The sequence below is a fragment of the Arachis hypogaea genome, chromosome 13 (genome assembly GCF_003086295.3).
Source record: "Arachis hypogaea cultivar Tifrunner chromosome 13, arahy.Tifrunner.gnm2.J5K5, whole genome shotgun sequence".
Taxonomy (NCBI): domain Eukaryota; kingdom Viridiplantae; phylum Streptophyta; class Magnoliopsida; order Fabales; family Fabaceae; genus Arachis; species Arachis hypogaea.
In genome coordinates, this window is record NC_092048.1 from 47,059,498 (window position 1) to 47,066,873 (window position 7,376).

Here is a 7,376-nt window from a genome sequence, read left to right on the forward strand (position 1 = left end):
CCAAAAATGCCGACTGGTCGGACGACTTCCCCATACTTAAAAGTTTGCACCGTCCTCAGTGCATTCAAAGATGAGCAAGGGAGTATGGCGACTTGCCGAGTTGCTACCTTCAGCTGGTAGATCAACCGACTGCTGCATGTTCTTTGTCCTGCTTCCGTTTTGCTTATAATGACTCATCCTGAAAATAGAAGACATGATAGTAAGAAAAGTAAATGCAAAAGCAAGAAAGCATATATTGTTGGAATGAGGTAATAATCACTAGAATGAAGTGAGTGAATTAATGTGACATTAATGAAGACTAGGTGTGTGAATTCTAAATTAGGCGCCCTTTAGAACACACACACACTATCATAGAGAGCTATGTCACAATTACACAAAGAAAGTATGTACTTCACTCATCCTAATGTGCTTGAGATGCTCTAGACTCGAAGGTTAAGACCAAACAAGCAATAAAGAAGCATGAAAGCATTCAAGCCAAGAACATATGGATGCATATGATCAAGAAATATAATGCATTAAGATAAATGCACAACATCCATCAAGAAATTGCCTAATCAAGGAAAATGGGTTCAAATCACATGGTGGCCAAATCATGCAATTCAAGAAGATTTAACATTCGTGAAAGGCAATTCTCATGTACTTGGTGTTCACAAAGGTTAAGCAATGAGAAATTCAAAACCAAGTAATGAATTGTAACCTCAAAAAAGAATCCAACAATGAATATCCAGAATCATGAATGCTAAAATAGTATTCAGTTAATAATAAGCAGCAATAGATAGTAAATAAGATTAACAATCCAACACTTGTAATGAAAAACAAAAAAATTTAAATGAAAATTTAACTAACTAAACAACTAATTAACTAAAAAAATGGTTATAAATGGTGTTTGATATTGTTGGATGATGGGCGAAGAAGGAATGGAAAAGAAGAGAAGAGAGAATAAGGAAAGAAATGGAAAGAAGAGAAGAAAAAAAGAGTGGTGAAGAAGGGCGATCCACGCGTACGCGTGGTGTGACGCGTGCGTGTGGGGTGGTGAAATGGAAGCGACGCGTACGCTTGAATCACGCATACGTGTGATGGGTTATTCAGAGAGGCGACGCGTACGCGTGAGGTGACGCGTACGCGTGGGTGGGTTTGTGCCAAAGGCACAAAACACGTACAAAGTAGGCATAACTCTCTGGAATTTGTATGGAGGTGGGAATTTTGAATCCACGTGTACGCATGGGTGACGCTGCGCGTGGATGGTCGAAAAACTTGGGGTCACGCGTGGGTTGGTGCTCTTTTTTTCAAAATTTTTCCAAGTTCTTGCACCAAACCAAGCATTCCAAACCTCCAAACAGCTACCAAAACACCATAAAATTTTATTTAACATACCAAACTACCAAATAAACTCAACAAACCCAAAAAAATATGAAATTAAGCTAATTACCAATATGTACAAAGGAGGGAAATGAAAAGAAGTTACCATGGTAAGGTATCTTCCACCTAGCACTTTTATTTATTGTCCTTAAGTTGGACTTATGGGGAGCTTCTCATCAAGGTGGCTTGTGCTTAAATCCATCCTTGAACATCCACCAATGCTTGAGTCTCCAATATGCTCTATTCTTCAAATTTAATACCTTCAAGCTTTGATGGAGTTCTTCACAAACCATGAGCTCCCAAAATTGATTCTCCTTGTGCGATCCGGGATCCCACACTTTGTTTTGACACCCGTCTTTAAATTGATCATCATTAGTCTATCCGGGTGTTAAGCAAGATGAATTCTCAATAAAGTGTCAAATTCTCCTTCTAGACCCACCTAATTGAGCACTAGTCTAACCCTTGCATCTCTCTTTGATGTATCAACCAAAATGAGCCTTGATTTGCCACGAAACATCTTTTTTTTTGCACTTCATCCCACAAAGTTTCCTAAGTTGACCATCCGTTTCAAGCAAGCCATATTCGAGTGGGACAATAAAGCTAATAGAGATGAATTTCACCAACTCAAATGTAGGAGTAGATGACAACCTAGGCAAAGAAGCTTCTAAGGATCTTGACAAAGCGTATTCAACTCCCATTCTTCTTTTTCTAAGGACCTCCACCTCTTTACAAGATTTCTCAATTTTAATCCTTTATTCATCAATTTCATCTAACTCTTCTCCATCACTCAAATCATAAATAGGAGGATGAGAGAAATTTACCTCCACAACACTTTCAAATTCACCGGGAGAAGGTTCTTCAAGTTCAAAGGATTTACCACCAAGAAGGTTTGATGCTTGATCTTCATTGCCATGGGAACTCAATTCTTGCTCTATCCCATCTAAGTCTTCATATGGAATATACTTTGGAGGTTTTGCACTTTCTTCCTCAATATCAAATTCAATCTTCTTGGAAGGGTTTTCTTTGACTTTATATTCCCATGGGGGTTTCGCATCTCCTAAGTCTTCAACAACTTCTTCCTCTTCTTCGATAATCATAGGTTCCTCCAATTGTTCTAACACAAAGCAACATTCCTCATTTTTCACCGGAGTTCCCAATCTCTCCTTCATGCTATGCTCTTCAAATGATTCTCCACATGTGGCCATGGGAGTTCCTTGAGTGCTCAAGCATTGGGAGGCTAATTGATTCACCACCTCGTTCAAGGCGGCCGTGAATTCTAGCACCTCCCTTTTCATCTCTTCTTGTCCTTGAAGGATAAGACCAAGGGTTTCATTCATTGGAGATTGGGGTGGATAGGAGGGTTCATTGTTTTGGAGAAAGGGTTCATAATAGGAAGGTGGTTCTTCTTGGTAAGGGTGTTGAGGTGGTGTGTATGAAATTTATGATTCTTGGGGGTATTGATGTTGGAATTGTCGTGACTCTATGAAGTTTTTCACATAATGGTCATAAGGATGAGGTAAGGGTGACTGGTCATATGATGGATGAGGGTCATAGGAAGGTATTTGGTAGAAAGGGGCTTGTGAGTATGGTTGAGGGCTATGTTGAGGATGAGGCTCATAGGCATGTGGTGGTGGTTGTTGACAAGTACAATGAAGATTACCACATCCATTAGATTGGTGTGCATGAGGAGTGGAATTATACCTATACGAAACTGGAGGAGGTTATTGCCATGAAGATTGAACATATGCTTGAGGCTCCTCCCACCTTTGATTGTTCCATCCTTGATGCATATTCTCATTGAAATTCCCATTTCCTACAACATAATTATAACCAAACTCATAGCCAAAAGGGTGAGAATTCATGGTAGCAAGAGCAAATGAAAATAAAATCTAAGAAGAAACAAAGAAAACTAAATCTTAAAACTAGCAAAGACTAACAAAGAGACAAAAGGCAAACATATTCACAATATTCACATATATACAATAACCAATAACAAGGCACACAATTGCAATTTCCTGGCAACGGCGCCATTTTGATAAACGGATTTTTGTATGTCAGTAAAGAATTTCACAAATAAATTTTCGTTGCAAGTATAGTTCTAAACCAACAAATAATTCCTCAATCAAAAATTTGTTTGTCACAAGTACAAACCCCAATAAAAATAAAAACCGAAGTATTCAAACCTCGGGCCGTCTCTCAAAGGAATTGCAAGGAAGTGTTCTTGTTATTGGTTATGGGACTTTGGGGTTTTGAATAAGAGACAAGAAGGTAAATGACAAGAAAGTAAATAAAACTCTAATAGTAAAAGGTCTTGGCAACGGTTGATAGTTAAGGATCTTTATCCTTGTTACTAACCAGAACATGATAATTGTAAGGATCAATCTCATTAAGTCATCCTCTAACAAGTGAAGGAAAGTCAAATGAGCTACACCAATCCTAATCCATAAGTCCTAGCCACTCACTAATTAACTTAGTGGAAGCTAGAGTTAGTGGACACCAATTATCAAGACTTGGACATTAGCAACTCAAGTTCACCTAAGTTACCATTGATGAGTTGGAACCGAAATTCCAACACCTAAACTCACCGGCAAGTGTACTGGGTCGCATCAAGTAGTAATAAATCACTTAGAGTGAGGTCGATCCCATAGGGATTGATGGATCAAGAAGCTTTAGTGGGTGATTAGTTTAGTCAAGCTAACATTGAAGTGAATTGTGTGAAGTTGATCAACAGAAAATAAATTGCAGGAATTATAAAGTGTAGAAAGTAAAATTGGACAGAAGCTTAAAGAGCAAGAAATATAAATTGACAAAATCTTAAATGACAAGAAATGTAAATTGCATTAAAAGTAAAGGGGGCTGGATGCTGAAAATTAAAGAAAGCAATAGATCAAAGCTTAGAACAACTGCAAAGAATTAAACTTGCAGAAAAAGTAAATCAGATCATGAACAGAAATGTAAAATGCCAAACTAGTGCAGAAGAATTAAATTGCTTGAAAGTAAATTGAATTGGGTGCTGGGAATTAAAATTCAACAAGAAAGTGTAAAGTGCAATCAATCAGAGAGCTAGAATATGAAATGGGATGCAACAGATCTCAAACAGAAAAGAAAAATTGCTTGAAGAAGCAAAACAGCAAGAAAACTCAACTTAATTGTGAAATCTAAAAGGACAAGTGAAGATCTCAGGGAATCAATGAGACTAGAAATAGGTCAAGATCTCAATTCCTTCCTTGATCCAAGAGTAAACAATTTGTAGAAGAAAAGAAGATGAAAGCAGTGAAGAAAACTTAGATCCAAATCACAATTCCTTGAAATTATGCAGAAAGTAAACAAAGAGAGATCTTAGATCAAGAATGAAACAGAATTTCTTCAATCCTCAATCCAAGACTCAAAAAAAAATTTAAAGAGAGCTATCTATTCTACTTGCTCCCTATTGGAGCCAGACTCTCAACAAAGATGAAAATGATGCCTTATATAGGCTTTACAAAATGAAAATGAAATTGAAAACAAATTACAATTAAATGAAATTTCTATTCTAACTTGTTCTTGTTCCTTTGAGTAATGATGTGGGCTTGGCTTGCTTTGGATTTGAAAAGAGATGGGTCCATTTGGCCTTGGTTCAATTGGTGAAGAATTGAATCCAATTTGATTTTTAATTGAATTTTGGACCATGGGTGCTACTCCCAGTATCATGCTCGGTTGAAGAAGTGAACTGAGCTCTCCATTTGCTTGGGCGTGCCAATTTGTGCACACCAAGCCTTCCTTGTTGCTGCCCCCTTTGATCCTTGCCCGTGTCACATTGTTGGAGTGCATGGGGGAGTAGTGCTCGGTTAGGAAAGTGAACTGAGCTTTCCTTTGTGTGCCTTGGTAGCGCCTTTGGCTTGAGTGTAAGCTCCCTTGTTCGAGCCATGGTGGAAGCACTTTTGTGAGACTTTTTCTTGCATTTTCTTGAGTGGGAGAGCATGACAAAGCTTAGTTGGGAAAGTGAACTGAGCTTTCATGGGCCTTGGCCTTCCAATTTTTTCTTTCCTTATGTCTCCCCCTTCGAGCCTTGGTGAAGCCACTTTGGTTTATTTTTGCTTGTTTTTTGTCCTTAAAGATGCCTTTCACTTGTGCCTCAATTTCATTCCAAATATGGACTATTATATATTGTTGGAAAGCTCTGAATATCAGCTTTCCAACTCAACTGAAAGCACATCAATTGGACATCTGTAGCTCAAGTTATGGCCCTTTGAAGGAGGCATGGTCATGCTGTGAGTGCCCAAGTTTAACTTAGCGAAAATTCTTGCTTCCAAGCCAAATTTCATTCACGATAAAGCTAGGTTAACTTAGTTAACCGAGCTTTGTGAGTGCTATTGTCAAATTTCCTTGATTTGGTCATGGACCACGCTTTTAAAAGCGTGGCCTAAGGCTCCAAAGTGTGCTCCAACTTCAAAGTGTGCCCCAAAACTCTTTTTTTCTCCTTTTTAGTTTATTTTGTGCTTTGTGCTTCTTTTTCTTATTATTTTCTACAAAATTTATCAAATCAAAAGATCAAAGAAATATAATATTTAAGCACAAAAGCATTCAATATTTAAGCACAAATCATCAATTTCTTATGTGAAAAAGCATAGAAAAACATGACATGGTGACATGTCATCACAACACCAAACTTAAACCTTGCTTGTCCCCAAGTAAGAAAAGAATCATGCAATAAAGATTGACAATCCAAGGTAAGAAGAATAGCAAGTTAATGTTCATGGTAAGCTAGTTTTCAATGCAAGCTACAATCACAAAAGAAATGTAAATGATTGATGCTTCTATCTAGCTCAATTTATGAAATCTTTTCTTTATATATTTTCCTTGAAACAAGATTTTGATTTTCTTATTAGCTTCTCCTTTTGGGTGCTTTTCCCCATGAGTTGATAACAAAGCTACGACTCTAAATGCTTTGTTTTCAAGTATTACACCACTTGATACATAAGCACCACATGCATTTAATTAGAGGACTTCATTAAGCTCATTTGTTTCTTTTCTTGACTCCCTAATCATTGATGCTCAGAGCCTTGAGCTTTGAGGGAGTGCATTTGCACTTGAGCCTAGCCTTGACTCTAAGTGTTTTGTTTTCAAGCTTTTTGCTTGATACATAAACACCACAAGTACTTAACAAATTAATTGTCATTAGTACTCAGAGCCTTCAGCTTTCTCATTCTTTCCCTTTTGCTTTTCTTGCCTTAATTTGCAATTGCTTCTTCAAGGTTTTCATGATTTCAAAAGATTTCACAAAATGTCCTAGATGAAAACTTCAATTAAATAAAATCCAATGCAATTGAGCAACAATTAATCATACTAGCTTTCCAAAACTTATATGCACATGCTAATCTCTTCTTTAATTCCTTGTTTGTTTATGATCATGATACTTTATTGTTTCGAACTTTACAAAACTCAAGTTGGTAGTTATAATGGCACAGCAAGATATTATAAATCAAAATTCAAGCTATGTTTTATTCATAGACACATGTAAACAGAGAAGATGAAGACAATCATACAATTTAAGTGCTGGAAACAAATGAGAAGAAAAGGAACTCTACAACTTTGTAGTTCATCTTCATTAGTGTTGTCCTTTTTCCTCTATTCTTCCTCTTTCCCTTGCCAAACTCAGAATGCTTCCTCATCCTCAAGCAATAATTAGAACAATGGCTATGGGGCTAAGATGGATCATGAATGTCTTACACAATGAAATGTTAGTAGTACATGTGTTCTAAGCAAGCAAAATTAAAGATAATAATCAAGGCACAAGAGACAGAGACATTATGATTGCAAACATAAGAAGGTGTACATGATACGTGGCATAAAAGATGAGTGGCACACCAAACTTAGTGTGACACTTTCACTTGGAATTGATGCAAGTATCTAGTAAGGATTGGAACCAAATTTTGTTGCATAGCAACACCAAACTTAGAATGCAATCATATGTCAATTTATTTGAATAACTAAGCAATTGAAACTGTTATATGTTAACTACAATCACCAAGTGAAGC